This window comes from Brienomyrus brachyistius, chromosome 1 (assembly GCF_023856365.1).
Source record: "Brienomyrus brachyistius isolate T26 chromosome 1, BBRACH_0.4, whole genome shotgun sequence".
Classification (NCBI taxonomy): domain Eukaryota; kingdom Metazoa; phylum Chordata; class Actinopteri; order Osteoglossiformes; family Mormyridae; genus Brienomyrus; species Brienomyrus brachyistius.
In genome coordinates, this window is record NC_064533.1 from 29,715,406 (window position 1) to 29,737,621 (window position 22,216).

Sequence of the window (22,216 nt, forward strand, 5' to 3'; positions counted from 1 at the left end):
TGTAACGGTCAGCACTCTGAATCCAGTAATCCAAGTTCAAATCTCGGTTGGACATGCCACCTGGAAGATTACTTACTGCACTCTGCATGCAAGGAACGACAGTTGTCGCCTTAACAACATAGGCTTATATCTTCTTGCCTGTGTACCCGTTATTTTCTGGATTGTCTTGCTTCCTCTGGCTCCATTCATCTAAACCTAGAGAACGCTAATATTCCTGCAGTTTGAGTTTGGCGGCTTTATTTGGTTCACGGCTAAAAGCAACAGCACACTCCCCGTCGGGGAATCGAACCCCGGTCTCCCGCGTGACAGGCGGGGATACTCACCACTATACTAACGAGGAGACGGACCAATAACGCACCTGATCAAACGTTTCCCGTGGCTGTGGTAAAGATACGTGCTCCTCACATTCCATTGTGTTTGATGCTGTGATAGCGACATGACGGCAAACGATATTAATTAAACTTTACTCAGTGGAAGCGTCTCTATTGAGACAACATGAACGTACTGAATAAATGGTGAGATCTTGCCTTTCGCTTTCACAGTTCCGTTCGATTATGGCTTGCTCATTTAGATCAATGATTCAAATGGAGATTTTGGAATGACTCACACCTAATCTCTGTTCCATACGGACGCACACGCTACTGTCTTTCCCCCAATATACCAGAATAAATGAGATTTGAATTGATCTCCTAGTGCCATTCCAGGTGAGTCAAGGTTGACAGGGTCCATTGCCTACACTGAAGAAGCAGAAAGCAGCTGCGTCCAGCCTGGGTCCCATGGTGCAATGGCCAGCACTCTGGGCTTTGAATCCAGTGATCCGAGTTCGAGTCTCGGTGGGGCCTTCGTCTTAAAACATGGTAGATTCTGTGTGAAGAGACCAGCCGTTCTTACCCTGAGAGCAAAGGGAAGTGTCTTTGCTGCTTTGCCCGTTTGGTTCAGTTATGCTGCTTCTTCTTGCTCCGATCACCTCAAGCTACCATTCACTTCTGTCTGTCAGCTGTATCATACACAAACTGAAAATATGTCTCTAAGATTGTACAGGAAGATGAGGTCCCATGGTGTAACGGTCAGCACTCTGAATCCAGTAATCCAAGTTCAAATCTCGGTTGGTCATGCCACCTGGAAGATTACTTACTGCACTCTGCATGCAAGGAACGACAGTTGTCGCCTTAACAACATAAGCTTATGTCTTCTTGCCTGTGTACCCGTTATTTTCTGGATTGTCTTGCTTCCTCTGGCTCCATTCATCTAAACCTAGAGAACGCTAATATTCCTGCAGCTTGAGTTTGGCGGCTTTATTTGGTTCACGGCTAAAAGCAACAGCACACTCCCCGTCGGGGAATCGAACCCCGGTCTCCCGCGTGACAGGCGGGGATACTCACCACAATACTAACGAGGAGACAGACAAACAACGCACCTGATCAAACGTTTCCCGTGGCTGTGGTAAAGATACGTGCTCCTCACATTCCATTGTGTTTGATGCTGTGATAGCGACATGACGGCAAACGATATTAATTAAACTTTACTCAGTGGAAGCGTCTCTATTGAGACAACATGAACGTACTGAATAAATGGTGAGATCTTGCCTTTCGCTTTCACAGTTCCGTTCGATTATGGCTTGCTCATTTAGATCAATGATTCAAATGGAGATTTGGGAATGACTCACACCTAATCTCTGTTCCATACGGACGCACACGCTATTCTCTTTCCCCCAATATACCAGAATAAATGAGATTTTAATTGATCTCCTAATGCCATGCCAGGTGAGTCAAGGTTGACAGGGTCCATTGGCTACAATGAAGAAGCAGAAAGCAGCTGCGTCCAGCCTGGGTCCCATGGTGCAATGGCCAGCACTCTGGGCTTTGAATCCAGTGATCCGAGTTCGAGTCTCGGTGGGGCCTTCGTCTTAAAACATGCTAGATTCTGTGTGAAGAGACCAGCTGTTCTTCCCCTGAGAGCAAAGGGCAGTTTCTTTGCTGCTTTGCCCGTTTGGTTCAATTATGCTGCTTCTTCTTGCTCCGATCACCTCAAGCTACCATTCACTTATGTCTGTCAGCTGTATCATACACAAACTGAAAATATGTCTCTAAGATTGTACAGGAAGATGAGGTCCCATGGTGTAACGGTCAGCACTCTGAATCCAGTAATCCAAGTTCAAATCTCGGTTGGACATGCCACCTGGAAGATTACTTACTGCACTCTGCATGCAAGGAACGACAGTTGTCGCCTTAACAACATAAGCTTATGTCTTCTTGCCTGTGTACCCGTTATTTTCTGGATTGTCTTGCTTCCTCTGGCTCCATTCATCTAAACCTAGAGAACGCTAATATTCCTGCAGCTTGAGTTTGGCGGCTTTATTTGGTTCACGGCTAAAAGCAACAGCACACTCCCCGTCGGGGAATCGAACCCCGGTCTCCCGCGTGACAGGCGGGGATACTCACCACAATACTAACGAGGAGACAGACAAACAACGCACCTGATCAAACGTTTCCCGTGGCTGTGGTAAAGATACGTGCTCCTCACATTCCATTGTGTTTGATGCTGTGATAGCGACATGACGGCAAACGATATTAATTAAACTTTACTCAGTGGAAGCGTCTCTATTGAGACAACATGAACGTACTGAATAAATGGTGAGATCTTGCCTTTCGCTTTCACAGTTCCGTTCGATTATGGCTTGCTCATTTAGATCAATGATTCAAATGGAGATTTGGGAATGACTCACACCTAATCTCTGTTCCATACGGACGCACACGCTATTCTCTTTCCCCCAATATACCAGAATAAATGAGATTTTAATTGATCTCCTAATGCCATGCCAGGTGAGTCAAGGTTGACAGGGTCCATTGGCTACAATGAAGAAGCAGAAAGCAGCTGCGTCCAGCCTGGGTCCCATGGTGCAATGGCCAGCACTCTGGGCTTTGAATCCAGTGATTCGAGTTCGAGTCTCGGTGGGGCCTTCGTCTTAAAACATGCTAGATTCTGTGTGAAGAGACCAGCTGTTCTTCCCCTGAGAGCAAAGGGCAGTTTCTTTGCTGCTTTGCCCGTTTGGTTCAATTATGCTGCTTCTTCTTGCTCCGATCACCTCAAGCTACCATTCACTTATGTCTGTCAGCTGTATCATACACAAACTGAAAATATGTCTCTAAGATTGTACAGGAAGATGAGGTCCCATGGTGTAACGGTCAGCACTCTGAATCCAGTAATCCAAGTTCAAATCTCGGTTGGACATGCCACCTGGAAGATTACTTACTGCACTCTGCATGCAAGGAACGACAGTTGTCGCCTTAACAACATAGGCTTATGTCTTCTTGCCTGTGTACCCGTTATTTTCTGGATTGTCTTGCTTCCTCTGGCTCCATTCATCTAAACCTAGAGAACGCTAATATTCCTGCAGCTTGAGTTTGGCGGCTTTATTTGGTTCACGGCTAAAAGCAACAGCACACTCCCTGTCGGGGAATCGAACCCCGGTCTCCCGCATGACAGGCGGGGATACTCACCACTATACTAACGAGGAGACGGACAAACAACGCACCTGATCAAACGTTTCCCGTGGCTGTGGTAAAGATACGTGCTCCTCACATTGCATTGTGTTTGATGCTGTGATAGCGACATGACGGCAAACGATATTGATTAAACTTTACTCAGTGGAAGCGTCTCTATTGAGACAACATGAACATACTGAATAAATGGTGAGATCTTGCCTTTCGCTTTCACAGTTCCGTTCGATTATGGCTTGCTCATTTAGATCAATGATTCAAATGGAGATTTGGGAATGACTCACACCTAATCTCTGTTCCATACGGACGCACACGCTACTCTCTTTCCCCCAATATACCAGAATAAATGAGATTTGAATTGATCTCCTAATGCCATGCCAGGTGAGTCAAGGTTGACAGGGTCCATTGGCTACAATGAAGAAGCAGAAAGCAGCTGCGTCCAGCCTGGGTCCCATGGTGCAATGGCCAGCACTCTGGGCTTTGAATCCAGTGATCTGAGTTCGAGTCTCGGTGGGGCCTTCGTCTTAAAACATGCTAGATTCTGTGTGAAGAGATCAGCTGTTCTTCCCCTGAGAGCAAAGGGAAGTTTCTTTGCTGCTTTGCCCGTTTGGTTCAATTATGCTGCTTCTTCTTGCTCCGATCACCTCAAGCTACCATTCACTTATGTCTGTCAGCTGTATCATACACAAACTGAAAATATGTCTCTAAGATTGTACAGGAAGATGAGGTCCCATGGTGTAACGGTCAGCACTCTGAATCCAGTAATCCAAGTTCAAATCTCGGTTGGTCATGCCACCTGGAAGATTACTTACTGCACTCTGCATGCAAGGAACGACAGTTGTCGCCTTAACAACATAAGCTTATGTCTTCTTGCCTGTGTACCCGTTATTTTCTGGATTGTCTTGCTTCCTCTGGCTCCATTCATCTAAACCTAGAGAACGCTAATATTCCTGCAGCTTGAGTTTGGCGGCTTTATTTGGTTCACGGCTAAAAGCAACAGCACACTCCCCGTCGGGGAATCGAACCCCGGTCTCCCGCGTGACAGGCGGGGATACTCACCACAATACTAACGAGGAGACAGACAAACAACGCACCTGATCAAACGTTTCCCGTGGCTGTGGTAAAGATACGTGCTCCTCACATTCCATTGTGTTTGATGCTGTGATAGCGACATGACGGCAAACGATATTAATTAAACTTTACTCAGTGGAAGCGTCTCTATTGAGACAACATGAACGTACTGAATAAATGGTGAGATCTTGCCTTTCGCTTTCACAGTTCCGTTCGATTATGGCTTGCTCATTTAGATCAATGATTCAAATGGAGATTTGGGAATGACTCACACCTAATCTCTGTTCCATACGGACGCACACGCTACTCTCTTTCCCCCAATATACCAGAATAAATGAGATTTGAATTGATCTCCTAATGCCATGCCAGGTGAGTCAAGGTTGACAGGGTCCATTGGCTACAATGAAGAAGCAGAAAGCAGCTGCGTCCAGCCTGGGTCCCATGGTGCAATGGCCAGCACTCTGGGCTTTGAATCCAGTGATCTGAGTTCGAGTCTCGGTGGGGCCTTCGTCTTAAAACATGCTAGATTCTGTGTGAAGAGACCAGCTGTTCTTCCCCTGAGAGCAAAGGGAAGTTTCTTTGCTGCTTTGCCCGTTTGGTTCAATTATGCTGCTTCTTCTTGCTCCGATCACCTCAAGCTACCATTCACTTATGTCTGTCAGCTGTATCATACACAAACTGAAAATATGTCTCTAAGATTGTACAGGAAGATGAGGTCCCATGGTGTAACGGTCAGCACTCTGAATCCAGTAATCCAAGTTCAAATCTCGGTTGGTCATGCCACCTGGAAGATTACTTACTGCACTCTGCATGCAAGGAACGACAGTTGTCGCCTTAACAACATAAGCTTATGTCTTCTTGCCTGTGTACCCGTTATTTTCTGGATTGTCTTGCTTCCTCTGGCTCCATTCATCTAAACCTAGAGAACGCTAATATTCCTGCAGCTTGAGTTTGGCGGCTTTATTTGGTTCACGGCTAAAAGCAACAGCACACTCCCCGTCGGGGAATCGAACCCCGGTCTCCCGCGTGACAGGCGGGGATACTCACCACAATACTAACGAGGAGACAGACAAACAACGCACCTGATCAAACGTTTCCCGTGGCTGTGGTAAAGATACGTGCTCCTCACATTCCATTGTGTTTGATGCTGTGATAGCGACATGACGGCAAACGATATTAATTAAACTTTACTCAGTGGAAGCGTCTCTATTGAGACAACATGAACGTACTGAATAAATGGTGAGATCTTGCCTTTCGCTTTCACAGTTCCGTTCGATTATGGCTTGCTCATTTAGATCAATGATTCAAATGGAGATTTGGGAATGACTCACACCTAATCTCTGTTCCATACGGACGCACACGCTATTCTCTTTCCCCCAATATACCAGAATAAATGAGATTTTAATTGATCTCCTAATGCCATGCCAGGTGAGTCAAGGTTGACAGGGTCCATTGGCTACAATGAAGAAGCAGAAAGCAGCTGCGTCCAGCCTGGGTCCCATGGTGCAATGGCCAGCACTCTGGGCTTTGAATCCAGTGATCCGAGTTCGAGTCTCGGTGGGGCCTTCGTCTTAAAACATGCTAGATTCTGTGTGAAGAGACCAGCTGTTCTTCCCCTGAGAGCAAAGGGCAGTTTCTTTGCTGCTTTGCCCGTTTGGTTCAATTATGCTGCTTCTTCTTGCTCCGATCACCTCAAGCTACCATTCACTTATGTCTGTCAGCTGTATCATACACAAACTGAAAATATGTCTCTAAGATTGTACAGGAAGATGAGGTCCCATGGTGTAACGGTCAGCACTCTGAATCCAGTAATCCAAGTTCAAATCTCGGTTGGACATGCCACCTGGAAGATTACTTACTGCACTCTGCATGCAAGGAACGACAGTTGTCGCCTTAACAACATAGGCTTATATCTTCTTGCCTGTGTACCCGTTATTTTCTGGATTGTCTTGCTTCCTCTGGCTCCATTCATCTAAACCTAGAGAACGCTAATATTCCTGCAGTTTGAGTTTGGCGGCTTTATTTGGTTCACGGCTAAAAGCAACAGCACACTCCCCGTCGGGGAATCGAACCCCGGTCTCCCGCGTGACAGGCGGGGATACTCACCACTATACTAACGAGGAGACGGACCAATAACGCACCTGATCAAACGTTTCCCGTGGCTGTGGTAAAGATACGTGCTCCTCACATTGCATTGTGTTTGATGCTGTGATAGCGACATGACGGCAAACGATATTAATTAAACTTTACTCAGTGGAAGCGTCTCTATTGAGACAACATGAACGTACTGAATAAATGGTGAGATCTTGCCTTTCGCTTTCACAGTTCCGTTCGATTATGGCTTGCTCATTTAGATCAATGATTCAAATGGAGATTTGGGAATGACTCACACCTAATCTCTGTTCCATACGGACGCACACGCTACTCTCTTTCCCCCAATATACCAGAATAAATGAGATTTGAATTGATCTCCTAATGCCATGCCAGGTGAGTCAAGGTTGACAGGGTCCATTGGCTACAATGAAGAAGCAGAAAGCAGCTGCGTCCAGCCTGGGTCCCATGGTGCAATGGCCAGCACTCTGGGCTTTGAATCCAGTGATCCGAGTTCGAGTCTCGGTGGGGCCTTCGTCTTAAAACATGCTAGATTCTGTGTGAAGAGACCAGCCGTTCTTCCCCTGAGAGCAAAGGGAAGTGTCTTTGCTGCTTTGCCCGTTTGGTTCAATTATGCTGCTTCTTCTTGCTCCGATCACCTCAAGCTACCATTCACTTCTGTCTGTCAGCTGTATCATACACAAACTGAAAATATGTCTCTAAGATTGTACAGGAAGATGAGGTCCCATGGTGTAACGGTCAGCACTCTGAATCCAGTAATCCAAGTTCAAATCTCGGTTGGTCATGCCACCTGGAAGATTACTTACTGCACTCTGCATGCAAGGAACGACAGTTGTCGCCTTAACAACATAAGCTTATGTCTTCTTGCCTGTGTACCCGTTATTTTCTGGATTGTCTTGCTTCCTCTGGCTCCATTCATCTAAACCTAGAGAACGCTAATATTCCTGCAGCTTGAGTTTGGCGGCTTTATTTGGTTCACGGCTAAAAGCAACAGCACACTCCCCGTCGGGGAATCGAACCCCGGTCTCCCGCGTGACAGGCGGGGATACTCACCACAATACTAACGAGGAGACAGACAAACAACGCACCTGATCAAACGTTTCCCGTGGCTGTGGTAAAGATACGTGCTCCTCACATTCCATTGTGTTTGATGCTGTGATAGCGACATGACGGCAAACGATATTAATTAAACTTTACTCAGTGGAAGCGTCTCTATTGAGACAACATGAACGTACTGAATAAATGGTGAGATCTTGCCTTTCGCTTTCACAGTTCCGTTCGATTATGGCTTGCTCATTTAGATCAATGATTCAAATGGAGATTTGGGAATGACTCACACCTAATCTCTGTTCCATACGGACGCACACGCTATTCTCTTTCCCCCAATATACCAGAATAAATGAGATTTTAATTGATCTCCTAATGCCATGCCAGGTGAGTCAAGGTTGACAGGGTCCATTGGCTACAATGAAGAAGCAGAAAGCAGCTGCGTCCAGCCTGGGTCCCATGGTGCAATGGCCAGCACTCTGGGCTTTGAATCCAGTGATCCGAGTTCGAGTCTCGGTGGGGCCTTCGTCTTAAAACATGCTAGATTCTGTGTGAAGAGACCAGCTGTTCTTCCCCTGAGAGCAAAGGGCAGTTTCTTTGCTGCTTTGCCCGTTTGGTTCAATTATGCTGCTTCTTCTTGCTCCGATCACCTCAAGCTACCATTCACTTATGTCTGTCAGCTGTATCATACACAAACTGAAAATATGTCTCTAAGATTGTACAGGAAGATGAGGTCCCATGGTGTAACGGTCAGCACTCTGAATCCAGTAATCCAAGTTCAAATCTCGGTTGGACATGCCACCTGGAAGATTACTTACTGCACTCTGCATGCAAGGAACGACAGTTGTCGCCTTAACAACATAGGCTTATATCTTCTTGCCTGTGTACCCGTTATTTTCTGGATTGTCTTGCTTCCTCTGGCTCCATTCATCTAAACCTAGAGAACGCTAATATTCCTGCAGTTTGAGTTTGGCGGCTTTATTTGGTTAACGGCTAAAAGCAACAGCACACTCCCCGTCGGGGAATCGAACCCCGGTCTCCCGCGTGACAGGCGGGGATACTCACCACTATACTAACGAGGAGACGGACCAATAACGCACCTGATCAAACGTTTCCCGTGGCTGTGGTAAAGATACGTGCTCCTCACATTCCATTGTGTTTGATGCTGTGATAGCGACATGACGGCAAACGATATTAATTAAACTTTACTCAGTGGAAGCGTCTCTATTGAGACAACATGAACGTACTGAATAAATGGTGAGATCTTGCCTTTCGCTTTCACAGTTCCGTTCGATTATGGCTTGCTCATTTAGATCAATGATTCAAATGGAGATTTGGGAATGACTCACACCTAATCTCTGTTCCATACGGACGCACACGCTACTGTCTTTCCCCCAATATACCAGAATAAATGAGATTTGAATTGATCTCCTAGTGCCATTCCAGGTGAGTCAAGGTTGACAGGGTCCATTGCCTACACTGAAGAAGCAGAAAGCAGCTGCGTCCAGCCTGGGTCCCATGGTGCAATGGCCAGCACTCTGGGCTTTGAATCCAGTGATCCGAGTTCGAGTCTCGGTGGGGCCTTCGTCTTAAAACATGGTAGATTCTGTGTGAAGAGACCAGCCGTTCTTACCCTGAGAGCAAAGGGAAGTGTCTTTGCTGCTTTGCCCGTTTGGTTCAGTTATGCTGCTTCTTCTTGCTCCGATCACCTCAAGCTACCATTCACTTATGTCTGTCAGCTGTATCATACACAAACTGAAAATATGTCTCTAAGATTGTACAGGAAGATGAGGTCCCATGGTGTAACGGTCAGCACTCTGAATCCAGTAATCCAAGTTCAAATCTCGGTTGGACATGCCACCTGGAAGATTACTTACTGCACTCTGCATGCAAGGAACGACAGTTGTCGCCTTAACAACATAGGCTTATGTCTTCTTGCCTGTGTACCCGTTATTTTCTGGATTGTCTTGCTTCCTCTGGCTCCATTCATCTAAACCTAGAGAACGCTAATATTCCTGCAGCTTGAGTTTGGCGGCTTTATTTGGTTCACGGCTAAAAGCAACAGCACACTCCCCGTCGGGGAATCGAACCCCGGTCTCCCGCGTGACAGGCGGGGATACTCACCACTATACTAACGAGGAGACAGACAAACAACGCACCTGATCAAACGTTTCCCGTGGCTGTGGTAAAGATACGTGCTCCTCACATTCCATTGTGTTTGATGCTGTGATAGCGACATGACGGCAAACGATATTAATTAAACTTTACTCAGTGGAAGCGTCTCTATTGAGACAACATGAACGTACTGAATAAATGGTGAGATCTTGCCTTTCGCTTTCACAGTTCCGTTCGATTATGGCTTGCTCATTTAGATCAATGATTCAAATGGAGATTTGGGAATGACTCACACCTAATCTCTGTTCCATACGGACGCACACGCTACTCTCTTTCCCCCAATATACCAGAATAAATGAGATTTGAATTGATCTCCTAATGCCATGGCAGGTGAGTCAAGGTTGACAGGGTCCATTGGCTACAATGAAGAAGCAGAAAGCAGCTGCGTCCAGCCTGGGTCCCATGGTGCAATGGCCAGCACTCTGGGCTTTGAATCCAGTGATCCGAGTTCGAGTCTCGGTGGGGCCTTCGTCTTAAAACATGCTAGATTCTGTGTGAAGAGACCAGCCGTTCTTCCCCTGAGAGCAAAGGGAAGTGTCTTTGCTGCTTTGCCCGTTTGGTTCAATTATGCTGCTTCTTCTTGCTCCGATCACCTCAAGCTACCATTCACTTCTGTCTGTCAGCTGTATCATACACAAACTGAAAATATGTCTCTAAGATTGTACAGGAAGATGAGGTCCCATGGTGTAACGGTCAGCACTCTGAATCCAGTAATCCAAGTTCAAATCTCGGTTGGACATGCCACCTGGAAGATTACTTACTGCACTCTGCATGCAAGGAACGACAGTTGTCGCCTTAACAACATAGGCTTATATGTTCTTGCCTGTGTACCCGTTATTTTCTGGATTGTCTTGCTTCCTCTGGCTCCATTCATCTAAACCTAGAGAACGCTAATATTCCTGCAGCTTGAGTTTGGCGGCTTTATTTGGTTCACGGCTAAAAGCAACAGCACACTCCCCGTCGGGGAATCGAACCCCGGTCTCCCGCGTGACAGGCGGGGATACTCACCACTATACTAACGAGGAGACAGACAAACAACGTACCTGATCAAACGTTTCCCGTGGCTGTGGTAAAGATACGTGCTCCTCACATTGCATTGTGTTTGATGCTGTGATAGCGACATGACGGCAAACGATATTGATTAAACTTTACTCAGTGGAAGCGTCTCTATTGAGACAACATGAACATACTGAATAAATGGTGAGATCTTGCCTTTCGCTTTCACAGTTCCGTTCGATTATGGCTTGCTCATTTAGATCAATGATTCAAATGGAGATTTGGGAATGACTCACACCTAATCTCTGTTCCATACGGACGCACACGCTACTCTCTTTCCCCCAATATACCAGAATAAATGAGATTTGAATTGATCTCCTAATGCCATGCCAGGTGAGTCAAGGTTGACAGGGTCCATTGGCTACAATGAAGAAGCAGAAAGCAGCTGCGTCCAGCCTGGGTCCCATGGTGCAATGGCCAGCACTCTGGGCTTTGAATCCAGTGATCTGAGTTCGAGTCTCGGTGGGGCCTTCGTCTTAAAACATGCTAGATTCTGTGTGAAGAGACCAGCTGTTCTTCCCCTGAGAGCAAAGGGAAGTTTCTTTGCTGCTTTGCCCGTTTGGTTCAATTATGCTGCTTCTTCTTGCTCCGATCACCTCAAGCTACCATTCACTTATGTCTGTCAGCTGTATCATACACAAACTGAAAATATGTCTCTAAGATTGTACAGGAAGATGAGGTCCCATGGTGTAACGGTCAGCACTCTGAATCCAGTAATCCAAGTTCAAATCTCGGTTGGTCATGCCACCTGGAAGATTACTTACTGCACTCTGCATGCAAGGAACGACAGTTGTCGCCTTAACAACATAGGCTTATGTCTTCTTGCCTGTGTACCCGTTATTTTCTGGATTGTCTTGCTTCCTCTGGCTCCATTCATCTAAACCTAGAGAACGCTAATATTCCTGCAGCTTGAGTTTGGCGGCTTTATTTGGTTCACGGCTAAAAGCAACAGCACACTCCCCGTCGGGGAATCGAACCCCGGTCTCCCGTGTGACAGGCGGGGATACTCACCACTATACTAACGCAGAGACAGACAAACAACGCACCTGATCAAACGTTTCCCGTGGCTGTGGTAAAGATTCGTGCTCCTCACATTGCATTGTGTTTGATGCTGTGATAGCGACATGACGGCAAACGATATTAATTAAACTTTACTCAGTGGAAGCGTCTCTATTGAGACAACATGAACGTACTGAATAAATGGTGAGATCTTGCCTTTCGCTTTCACAGTTCCGTTCGATTATGGCTTGCTCATTTAGATCAATGATTCAAATGGAGATTTGGGAATGACTCACACCTAATCTCTGTTCCATACGGACGCACACGCTACTGTCTTTCCCCCAATATACCAGAATAAATGAGATTTGAATTGATCTGCTAGTGCCATTCCAGGTGAGTCAAGGTTGACAGGGTCCATTGGCTACACTGAAGAAGCAGAAAGCAGCTGCGTCCAGCCTGGGTCCCATGGTGCAATGGCCAGCACTCTGGGCTTTGAATCCAGTGATCCGAGTTCGAGTCTCAGTGGGGCCTTCGTCTTAAAACATGGTAGATTCTGTGTGAAGAGACCAGCCGTTCTTACCCTGAGAGCAAAGGGAAGTGTCTTTGCTGCTTTGCCCGTTTGGTTCAGTTATGCTGCTTCTTCTTGCTCCGATCACCTCAAGCTACCATTCACTTCTGTCTGTCAGCTGTATCATACACAAACTGAAAATATGTCTCTAAGATTGTACAGGAAGATGAGGTCCCATGGTGTAACGGTCAGCACTCTGAATCCAGTAATCCAAGTTCAAATCTCGGTTGGACATGCCACCTGGAAGATTACTTACTGCACTCTGCATGCAAGGAACGACAGTTGTCGCCTTAACAACATAGGCTTATGTCTTCTTGCCTGTGTACCCGTTATTTTCTGGATTGTCTTGCTTCCTCTGGCTCCATTCATCTAAACCTAGAGAACGCTAATATTCCTGCAGCTTGAGTTTGGCGGCTTTATTTGGTTCACGGCTAAAAGCAACAGCACACTCCCCGTCGGGGAATCGAACCCCGGTCTCCCGCGTGACAGGCGGGGATACTCACCACTATACTAACGAGGAGACAGACAAACAACGCACCTGATCAAACGTTTCCCGTGGCTGTGGTAAAGATACGTGCTCCTCACATTGCATTGTGTTTGATGCTGTGATAGCGACATGACGGCAAACGATATTAATTAAACTTTACTCAGTGGAAGCGTCTCTATTGAGACAACATGAACGTACTGAATAAATGGTGAGATCTTGCCTTTCGCTTTCACAGTTCCGTTCGATTATGGCTTGCTCATTTAGATCAATGATTCAAATGGAGATTTGGGAATGACTCACACCTAATCTCTGTTCCATACGGACGCACACGCTACTCTCTTTCCCCCAATATACCAGAATAAATGAGATTTGAATTGATCTCCTAATGCCATGCCAGGTGAGTCAAGGTTGACAGGGTCCATTGGCTACAATGAAGGAGCAGAAAGCAGCTGCGTCCAGCCTGGGTCCCATGGTGCAATGGCCAGCACTCTGGGCTTTGAATCCAGTGATCTGAGTTCGAGTCTCGGTGGGGCCTTCGTCTTAAAACATGCTAGATTCTGTGTGAAGAGACCAGCTGTTCTTCCCCTGAGAGCAAAGGGAAGTGTCTTTGCTGCTTTGCCCGTTTGGTTCAATTATGCTGCTTCTTCTTGCTCCGATCACCTCAAGCTACCATTCACTTATGTCTGTCAGCTGTATCATACACAAACTGAAAATATGTCTCTAAGATTGTACAGGAAGATGAGGTCCCATGGTGTAACGGTCAGCACTCTGAATCCAGTAATCCAAGTTCAAATCTCGGTTGGTCATGCCACCTGGAAGATTACTTACTGCACTCTGCATGCAAGGAACGACAGTTGTCGCCTTAACAACATAGACTTATGTCTTCTTGCCTGTGTACCCGTTATTTTCTGGATTGTCTTGCTTCCTCTGGCTCCATTCATCTAAACCTAGAGAATGCTAATATTCCTGCAGCTTGAGTTTGGCGGCTTTATTTGGTTCACGGCTAAAAGCAACAGCACACTCCCCGTCGGGGAATCGAACCCCGGTCTCCCGCGTGACAGGCGGGGATACTCACCACTATACTAACGAGGAGACAGACAAACAACGCACCTGATCAAACGTTTCCCGTGGCTGTGGTAAAGATACGTGCTCCTCACATTCCATTGTGTTTGATGCTGTGATAGCGACATGACGGCAAACGATATTAATTAAACTTTACTCAGTGGAAGCGTCTCTATTGAGACAACATGAACGTACTGAATAAATGGTGAGATCTTGCCTTTCGCTTTCACAGTTCCGTTCGATTATGGCTTGCTCATTTAGATCAATGATTCAAATGGAGATTTGGGAATGACTCACACCTAATCTCTGTTCCATACGGACGCACACGCTACTCTCTTTCCCCCAATATACCAGAATAAATGAGATTTGAATTGATCTCCTAATGCCATGCCAGGTGAGTCAAGGTTGACAGGGTCCATTGGCTACAATGAAGAAGCAGAAAGCAGCTGCGTCCAGCCTGGGTCCCATGGTGCAATGGCCAGCACTCTGGGCTTTGAATCCAGTGATCCGAGTTCGAGTCTCGGTGGGGCCTTCGTCTTAAAACATGCTAGATTCTGTGTGAAGAGACCAGCTGTTCTTCCCCTGAGAGCAAAGGGAAGTTTCTTTGCTGCTTTGCCCGTTTGGTTCAATTATGCTGCTTCTTCTTGCTCCGATCACCTCAAGCTACCATTCACTTATGTCTGTCAGCTGTATCATACACAAACTGAAAATATGTCTCTAAGATTGTACAGGAAGATGAGGTCCCATGGTGTAACGGTCAGCACTCTGAATCCAGTAATCCAAGTTCAAATCTCGGTTGGTCATGCCACCTGGAAGATTACTTACTGCACTCTGCATGCAAGGAACGACAGTTGTCGCCTTAACAACATAGGCTTATGTCATCTTGCCTGTGTACCCGTTATTTTCTGGATTGTATTGCTAGCTCTGGCTGCATTCATCTAAACCTAGAGAACGCTAATATTCCTGCAGCTTGAGTTTGGCGGCTTTATTTGGTTCACGGCTAAAAGCAACAGCACACTCCCCGTCGGGGAATGGAACCCCGGTCTCCCGCATGACAGGCGGGGATACTCACCACTATACTAACGAGGAGACAGACAAACAACGCACCTGATCAAACGTTTCCCGTGGCTGTGGTAAAGATACGTGCTCCTCACATTGCATTGTGTTTGATGCTGTGATAGCGACATGACGGCAAACGATATTAATTAAACTTTACTCAGTGGAAGCGTCTCTATTGAGACAACATGAACGTACTGAATAAATGGTGAGATCTTGCCTTTCGCTTTCACAGTTCCGTTCGATTATGGCTTGCTCATTTAGATCAATGATTCAAATGGAGATTTGGGAATGACTCACACCTAATCTCTGTTCCATACGGACGCACACGCTACTCTCTTTCCCCCAATATACCAGAATAAATGAGATTTGAATTGATCTCCTAATGCCATGCCAGGTGAGTCAAGGTTGACAGGGTCCATTGGCTACAATGAAGAAGCAGAAAGCAGCTGCGTCCAGCCTGGGTCCCATGGTGCAATGGCCAGCACTCTGGGCTTTGAATCCAGTGATCCGAGTTCGAGTCTCGGTGGGGCCTTCGTCTTAAAACATGCTAGATTCTGTGTGAAGAGACCAGCCGTTCTTCCCCTGAGAGCAAAGGGAAGTTTCTTTGCTGCTTTGCCCGTTTGGTTCAATTATGCTGCTTCTTCTTGCTCCGATCACCTCAAGCTACCATTCACTTATGTCTGTCAGCTGTATCATACACAAACTGAAAATATGTCTCTAAGATTGTACAGGAAGATGAGGTCCCATGGTGTAACGGTCAGCACTCTGAATCCAGTAATCCAAGTTCAAATCTCGGTTGGTCATGCCACCTGGAAGATTACTTACTGCACTCTGCATGCAAGGAACGACAGTTGTCGCCTTAACAACATAGGCTTATGTCTTCTTGCCTGTGTACCCGTTATTTTCTGGATTGTCTTGCTTCCTCTGGCTCCATTCATCTAAACCTAGAGAACGCTAATATTCCTGCAGCTTGAGTTTGGCGGCTTTATTTGGTTCACGGCTAAAAGCAACAGCACACTCCCCGTCGGGGAATCGAACCCCGGTCTCCCGCGTGACAGGCCGGGATACTCACCACTATACTAACGAGGAGACAGACAAACCACGCACCTGATCAAACGTTTCCAGTGGCTGTGGTAAAGATACGTGCTCCTCACATTCCATTGTGTTTGATGCTGTGATAGCGACATGACGGCAAACGATATTAATTAGTCTTTACTCAGTGGAAGCGTCTCTATTGAGACAACATGAACGTACTGAATAAATGGTGAGATCTTGCCTTTCGCTTTCACAGTTCCGTTCGATTATGGCTTGCTCATTTAGATCAATGATTCAAATGGAGATTTGGGAATGACTCACACCTAATCTCTGTTCCATACGGACGCACACGCTACTCTCTTTCCCCCAATATACCAGAATAAATGAGATTTTAATTGATCTCCTAATGCCATGCCAGGTGAGTCAAGGTTGACAGGGTCCATTGGCTACAATGAAGAAGCAGAAAGCAGCTGCGTCCAGCCTGGGTCCCATGGTGCAATGGCCAGCACTCTGGGCTTTGAATCCAGTGATCCGAGTTCGAGTCTCGGTGGGGCCTTCGTCTTAAAACATGCTAGATTCTGTGTGAAGAGACCAGCCATTCTTCCCCTGAGAGCAAAGGGAAGTTTCTTTGCTGCTTTGCCCGTTTGGTTCAATTATGCTGCTTCTTCTTGCTCCGATCACCTCAAGCTACCATTCACTTATGTCTGTCAGCTGTATCATACACAAACTGAAAATATGTCTCTAAGATTGTACAGGAAGATGAGGTCCCATGGTGTAACGGTCAGCACTCTGAATCCAGTAATCCAAGTTCAAATCTCGGTTGGTCATGCCACCTGGAAGATTACTTACTGCACTCTGCATGCAAGGAACGACAGTTGTCGCCTTAACAACATAGGCTTATGTCTTCTTGCCTGTGTACCCGTTATTTTCTGGATTGTCTTGCTTCCTCAGGCTCCATTCATCTAAACCTAGAGAACGCTAATATTCCTGCAGCTTGAGTTTGGCGGCTTTATTTGGTTCACGGCTAAAAGCAACAGCACACTCCCCGTCGGGGAATGGAACCCCGGTCTCCCGCATGACAGGCGGGGATACTCACCACTATACTAACGAGGAGACAGACAAACAACGCACCTGATCAAACGTTTCCCGTGGCTGTGGTAAAGATACGTGCTCCTCACATTCCATTGTGTTTGATGCTGTGATAGCGACATGACGGCAAACGATATTAATTAAACTTTACTCAGTGGAAGCGTCTCTATTGAGACAACATGAACGTACTGAATAAATGGTGAGATCTTGCCTTTCGCTTTCACAGTTCCGTTCGATTATGGCTTGCTCATTTAGATCAATGATTCAAATGGAGATTTGGGAATGACTCCCACCTAATCTCTGTTCCATACGGACGCACACGCTACTCTCTTTCCCCCAATATACCAGAATAAATGAGATTTTAATTGATCTCCTAATGCCATGCCAGGTGAGTCAAGGTTGACAGGGTCCATTGGCTACAATGAAGAAGCAGAAAGCAGCTGCGTCCAGCCTGGGTCCCATGGTGCAATGGCCAGCACTCTGGGTTTGAATCCAGTGATCCGAGTTCGAGTCTCGGTGGGGCCTTCGTCTTAAAACATGCTAGATTCTGTGTGAAGAGACCAGCTGTTCTTCCCCTGAGAGCAAAGGGCAGTTTCTTTGCTGCTTTGCCCGTTTGGTTCAATTATGCTGCTTCTTCTTGCTCCGATCACCTCAAGCTACCATTCACTTATGTCTGTCAGCTGTATCATACACAAACTGAAAATATGTCTCTAAGATTGTACAGGAAGATGAGGTCCCATGGTGTAACGGTCAGTACTCTGAATCCAGTAATCCAAGTTCAAATCTCGGTTGGTCATGCCACCTGGAAGATTACTTACTGCACTCTGCATGCAAGGAACGACAGTTGTCGCCTTAACAACATAGGCTTATGTCATCTTGCCTGTGTACCCGTTATTTTCTGGATTGTCTTGCTTCCTCTGGCTCCATTCATCTAAACCTAGAGAACGCTAATATTCCTGCAGCTTGAGTTTGGCGGCTTTATTTGGTTCACGGCTAAAAGCAACAGCATACTCCCCGTCGGGGAATGGAACCCCGGTCTCCCGCATGACAGGCGGGGATACTCACCACTATACTAACGAGGAGACAGACAAACAACGCACCTGATCAAACGTTTCCCGTGGCTGTGGTAAAGATACGTGCTCCTCACATTGCATTGTGTTTGATGCTGTGATAGCGACATGACGGCAAACGATATTAATTAAACTTTACTCAGTGGAAGCGTCTCTATTGAGACAACATGAACGTACTGAATAAATGGTGAGATCTTGCCTTTCGCTTTCACAGTTCCGTTCGATTATGGCTTGCTCATTTAGATCAATGATTCAAATGGAGATTTGGGAATGACTCACACCTAATCTCTGTTCCATACGGACGCACACGCTACTCTCTTTCCCCCAATATACCAGAATAAATGAGATTTGAATTGATCTCCTAATGCCATGCCAGGTGAGTCAAGGTTGACAGGGTCCATTGGCTACAATGAAGAAGCAGAAAGCAGCTGCGTCCAGCCTGGGTCCCATGGTGCAATGGCCTGCACTCTGGGCTTTGAATCCAGTGATCCGAGTTCGAGTCTCGGTGGGGCCTTCGTCTTAAAACATGCTAGATTCTGTGTGAAGAGACCAGCCGTTCTTCCCCTGAGAGCAAAGGGAAGTTTCTTTGCTGCTTTGCCCGTTTGGTTCAATTATGCTGCTTCTTCTTGCTCCGATCACCTCAAGCTACCATTCACTTATGTCTGTCAGCTGTATCATACACAAACTGAAAATATGTCTCTAAGATTGTACAGGAAGATGAGGTCCCATGGTGTAACGGTCAGCACTCTGAATCCAGTAATCCAAGTTCAAATCTCGGTTGGTCATGCCACCTGGAAGATTACTTACTGCACTCTGCATGCAAGGAACGACAGTTGTCGCCTTAACAACATAGGCTTATGTCTTCTTGCCTGTGTACCCGTTATTTTCTGGATTGTCTTGCTTCCTCTGGCTCCATTCATCTAAACCTAGAGAACGCTAATATTCCTGCAGCTTGAGTTTGGCGGCTTTATTTGGTTCACGGCTAAAAGCAACAGCACACTCCCCGTCGGGGAATGGAACCCCGGTCTCCCGCATGACAGGCGGGGATACTCACCACTATACTAACGAGGAGACAGACAAACAACGCACCTGATCAAACGTTTCCCGTGGCTGTGGTAAAGATACGTGCTCCTCACATTCCATTGTGTTTGATGCTGTGATAGCGACATGACGGCAAACGATATTAATTAAACTTTACTCAGTGGAAGCGTCTCTATTGAGACAACATGAACGTACTGAATAAATGGTGAGATCTTGCCTTTCGCTTTCACAGTTCCGTTCGATTATGGCTTGCTCATTTAGATCAATGATTCAAATGGAGATTTGGGAATGACTCCCACCTAATCTCTGTTCCATACGGACGCACACGCTACTCTCTTTCCCCCAATATACCAGAATAAATGAGATTTTAATTGATCTCCTAATGCCATGCCAGGTGAGTCAAGGTTGACAGGGTCCATTGGCTACAATGAAGAAGCAGAAAGCAGCTGCGTCCAGCCTGGGTCCCATGGTGCAATGGCCAGCACTCTGGGTTTGAATCCAGTGATCCGAGTTCGAGTCTCGGTGGGGCCTTCGTCTTAAAACATGCTAGATTCTGTGTGAAGAGACCAGCTGTTCTTCCCCTGAGAGCAAAGGGCAGTTTCTTTGCTGCTTTGCCCGTTTGGTTCAATTATGCTGCTTCTTCTTGCTCCGATCACCTCAAGCTACCATTCACTTATGTCTGTCAGCTGTATCATACACAAACTGAAAATATGTCTCTAAGATTGTACAGGAAGATGAGGTCCCATGGTGTAACGGTCAGTACTCTGAATCCAGTAATCCAAGTTCAAATCTCGGTTGGTCATGCCACCTGGAAGATTACTTACTGCACTCTGCATGCAAGGAACGACAGTTGTCGCCTTAACAACATAGGCTTATGTCATCTTGCCTGTGTACCCGTTATTTTCTGGATTGTCTTGCTTCCTCTGGCTCCATTCATCTAAACCTAGAGAACGCTAATATTCCTGCAGCTTGAGTTTGGCGGCTTTATTTGGTTCACGGCTAAAAGCAACAGCATACTCCCCGTCGGGGAATGGAACCCCGGTCTCCCGCATGACAGGCGGGGATACTCACCACTATACTAACGAGGAGACAGACAAACAACGCACCTGATCAAACGTTTCCCGTGGCTGTGGTAAAGATACGTGCTCCTCACATTGCATTGTGTTTGATGCTGTGATAGCGACATGACGGCAAACGATATTAATTAAACTTTACTCAGTGGAAGCGTCTCTATTGAGACAACATGAACGTACTGAATAAATGGTGAGATCTTGCCTTTCGCTTTCACAGTTCCGTTCGATTATGGCTTGCTCATTTAGATCAATGATTCAAATGGAGATTTGGGAATGACTCACACCTAATCTCTGTTCCATACGGACGCACACGCTACTCTCTTTCCCCCAATATACCAGAATAAATGAGATTTGAATTGATCTCCTAATGCCATGCCAGGTGAGTCAAGGTTGACAGGGTCCATTGGCTACAATGAAGAAGCAGAAAGCAGCTGCGTCCAGCCTGGGTCCCATGGTGCAATGGCCTGCACTCTGGGCTTTGAATCCAGTGATCCGAGTTCGAGTCTCGGTGGGGCCTTCGTCTTAAAACATGCTAGATTCTGTGTGAAGAGACCAGCCGTTCTTCCCCTGAGAGCAAAGGGAAGTTTCTTTGCTGCTTTGCCCGTTTGGTTCAATTATGCTGCTTCTTCTTGCTCCGATCACCTCAAGCTACCATTCACTTATGTCTGTCAGCTGTATCATACACAAACTGAAAATATGTCTCTAAGATTGTACAGGAAGATGAGGTCCCATGGTGTAACGGTCAGCACTCTGAATCCAGTAATCCAAGTTCAAATCTCGGTTGGTCATGCCACCTGGAAGATTACTTACTGCACTCTGCATGCAAGGAACGACAGTTGTCGCCTTAACAACATAGGCTTATGTCTTCTTGCCTGTGTACCCGTTATTTTCTGGATTGTCTTGCTTCCTCTGGCTCCATTCATCTAAACCTAGAGAACGCTAATATTCCTGCAGCTTGAGTTTGGCGGCTTTATTTGGTTCACGGCTAAAAGCAACAGCACACTCCCCGTCGGGGAATCGAACCCCGGTCTCCCGCGTGACAGGCGGGGATACTCACCACTATACTAACGAGGAGACAGACAAACCACGCACCTGATCAAACGTTTCCCGTAGCTGTGGTAAAGATACGTGCTTCTCACATTCCATTGTGTTTGATGCTGTGATAGCGACATGACGGCAAACGATATTAATTAGTCTTTACTCAGTGGAAGCGTCTCTATTGAGACAACATGAACGTACTGAATAAATGGTGAGATCTTGCCTTTCGCTTTCACAGTTCCGTTCGATTATGGCTTGCTCATTTAGATCAATGATTCAAATGGAGATTTGGGAATGACTCACACCTAATCTCTGTTCCATACGGACGCACACGCTACTCTCTTTCCCCCAATATACCAGAATAAATGAGATTTTAATTGATCTCCTAATGCCATGCCAGGTGAGTCAAGGTTGACAGGGTCCATTGGCTACAATGAAGAAGCAGAAAGCAGCTGCGTCCAGCCTGGGTCCCATGGTGCAATGGCCAGCACTCTGGGCTTTGAATCCAGTGATCCGAGTTCGAGTCTCGGTGGGGCCTTCGTCTTAAAACATGCTAGATTCTGTGTGAAGAGACCAGCCGTTCTTCCCCTGAGAGCAAAGGGCAGTTTCTTTGCTGCTTTGCCCGTTTGGTTCAATTATGCTGCTTCTTCTTGCTCCGATCACCTCAAGCTACCATTCACTTATGTCTGTCAGCTGTATCATACACAAACTGAAAATATGTCTCTAAGATTGTA

General features: G+C 46.4%; 11 non-coding genes across 11 annotated transcripts; all 11 read left to right on the plus strand.

Moving 5' to 3' along the window:
* Nucleotides 1-770: 770 nt before the first annotated feature.
* trnaq-uug (transfer RNA glutamine (anticodon UUG)) lies at nucleotides 771-842 on the plus strand. Its single transcript has one exon. It is a non-coding gene; the product is annotated as a tRNA-Gln (tRNA).
* A 987-nt stretch (nucleotides 843-1,829) lies between these two features.
* Nucleotides 1,830-1,901, plus strand: trnaq-uug (transfer RNA glutamine (anticodon UUG)). The gene has a single exon. It is a non-coding gene; the product is annotated as a tRNA-Gln (tRNA).
* Nucleotides 1,902-6,065: 4,164 nt separating this feature from the next.
* trnaq-uug (transfer RNA glutamine (anticodon UUG)) lies at nucleotides 6,066-6,137 on the plus strand. Its single transcript has one exon. It is a non-coding gene; the product is annotated as a tRNA-Gln (tRNA).
* Nucleotides 6,138-7,124: 987 nt separating this feature from the next.
* trnaq-uug (transfer RNA glutamine (anticodon UUG)) lies at nucleotides 7,125-7,196 on the plus strand. The gene has a single exon. It is a non-coding gene; the product is annotated as a tRNA-Gln (tRNA).
* Nucleotides 7,197-8,183: 987 nt separating this feature from the next.
* On the plus strand, nucleotides 8,184-8,255 carry trnaq-uug (transfer RNA glutamine (anticodon UUG)). The gene has a single exon. It is a non-coding gene; the product is annotated as a tRNA-Gln (tRNA).
* A 987-nt stretch (nucleotides 8,256-9,242) lies between these two features.
* trnaq-uug (transfer RNA glutamine (anticodon UUG)) lies at nucleotides 9,243-9,314 on the plus strand. Its single transcript has one exon. It is a non-coding gene; the product is annotated as a tRNA-Gln (tRNA).
* A 987-nt stretch (nucleotides 9,315-10,301) lies between these two features.
* On the plus strand, nucleotides 10,302-10,373 carry trnaq-uug (transfer RNA glutamine (anticodon UUG)). The gene has a single exon. It is a non-coding gene; the product is annotated as a tRNA-Gln (tRNA).
* A 4,164-nt stretch (nucleotides 10,374-14,537) lies between these two features.
* trnaq-uug (transfer RNA glutamine (anticodon UUG)) lies at nucleotides 14,538-14,609 on the plus strand. The gene has a single exon. It is a non-coding gene; the product is annotated as a tRNA-Gln (tRNA).
* Nucleotides 14,610-15,596: 987 nt separating this feature from the next.
* trnaq-uug (transfer RNA glutamine (anticodon UUG)) lies at nucleotides 15,597-15,668 on the plus strand. Its single transcript has one exon. It is a non-coding gene; the product is annotated as a tRNA-Gln (tRNA).
* A 987-nt stretch (nucleotides 15,669-16,655) lies between these two features.
* Nucleotides 16,656-16,727, plus strand: trnaq-uug (transfer RNA glutamine (anticodon UUG)). The gene has a single exon. It is a non-coding gene; the product is annotated as a tRNA-Gln (tRNA).
* Nucleotides 16,728-21,948: 5,221 nt separating this feature from the next.
* Nucleotides 21,949-22,020, plus strand: trnaq-uug (transfer RNA glutamine (anticodon UUG)). Its single transcript has one exon. It is a non-coding gene; the product is annotated as a tRNA-Gln (tRNA).
* Nucleotides 22,021-22,216: the final 196 nt, after the last annotated feature.